Source organism: Peromyscus maniculatus, chromosome 6, assembly GCF_049852395.1.
Source record: "Peromyscus maniculatus bairdii isolate BWxNUB_F1_BW_parent chromosome 6, HU_Pman_BW_mat_3.1, whole genome shotgun sequence".
NCBI classification, from domain to species: domain Eukaryota; kingdom Metazoa; phylum Chordata; class Mammalia; order Rodentia; family Cricetidae; genus Peromyscus; species Peromyscus maniculatus.
The window spans coordinates 96189551-96190953 of NC_134857.1; the positions used below are offsets into that span (position 1 = coordinate 96189551).

At 47.1% G+C, this 1403-nt stretch overlaps 1 pseudogene; it reads right to left on the reverse strand.

The window, feature by feature from the left end:
• Nucleotides 1-316: 316 nt before the first annotated feature.
• LOC121830660 (U1 spliceosomal RNA) lies at nt 317-471 on the reverse strand (annotated as a pseudogene).
• Between the last annotated feature and the right edge of the window lie 932 nt (nt 472-1403).

Below are 1403 nucleotides of genomic sequence, written 5' to 3' on the forward strand. Positions count from 1 at the left end.
GCCCGTAGCCCACACACGCTCACGAAAGCAAGTACTAATTAGCTGAAGGGGTGGGGGTGGGGGTAGTTCCCCATCTGAGCTAAAGGTGTCGCTTGTGGTGGTGAAGATGCACAATTCCTGGGCTCCACAGAAACCCCAGCTCTGCCGCTGGCAATGAGACCTTGGGCAAAGCCTTTCCTCTCTTTTTAGTTGCTTGTCTAGTGCTAGGCATTGAATCCAGAGCTCCATGCATGCCAGGCGAGTGTTATACCCGCCACCGCCCCAGCCCTTGTGTGGATTTCTTCACTTTGTTATTAACATTTAATCTCAGCAGGGGAGAAAGTGAATGCAGCCCCCCCCTTCACTGCCACAAATTATGCAGTGGAGTTTGTGCACCGCACAGGGGTGAGCACATCTGGAGTGCATTGGGTAAAGCCTCGTCCTGGGAAAGCCACCTTCATTATCACGGTATCTCCCCTGCCAGGTGAGCATTTGCGTGTGTTTCTCTACGCCACCAAACTTATCTCCCCTCTAAGATCATAGTGATGTCTACCCTTTGGGGGTATCAGAGCTAAATAATATAATCGGTTAGAAAGAATTACCACAGCGCCTGCCACAGCCTGAGCAACAAATGCCAGACGCTATTATTGGAAATAGCAATGGGTATCAGGCGAAAGGGAACTTTGTGGATAGGCTCCACTGGACACATTAAGATTGGCATACACAGGAGCCAGGGGTTTTCAACCTCAGTTCTGGTCACAATGTCTTCAGAGATGGAACCCAGGACCCTTGCACATGTTAGGAGAGCATCCTCCCCCTGAGCTACACCCCTAGTCCTGTCTGTTGATAATTTGGTCTCAATAATCCTTCCTTATGGGGGGCTGTCCTGTGTCCTGTGAGGTGGTTAGTGTCGTTATGGGGGGAGGCGCTGTCCCGTGTATGTGGAACGGTTAGTGACATTTGGGTGGCTGTCCATGTACTGTGGGATGGTTAGTGGCATCCCTGACTTCGAGCCACTGTATCTCCTCTTCACAACTGAAACAAAACCTCTACAGATGATGTAGAGGGTCTCAGAGTGGCAAGATCACTCCATCTTGAGAATCTCTATAGAAAACAATTAGTAACTGCTTTGAAAAACACATCATCTCTGTCATATCAATCTTCCCATTTGCCCACTTAGCTATTTCCTCTGTTTAGCTAAATAAATGATCAACTACACAAGAAAAACCTCCTAAAATTGCTTCTTCCTTTATTATTAATATAATACTGTGAAGAAAAACAGGACCATGCTTACTTCCATGTTCTCAGTGCCAAGCACATAAGGGAAAATGGATAGATGGGTACATGTTTGAGCATTTGTCAGATGGATGGACAGACAGATAGATGAATGGTGTCATATCAGATTCAGCTGTCAACTTGACACA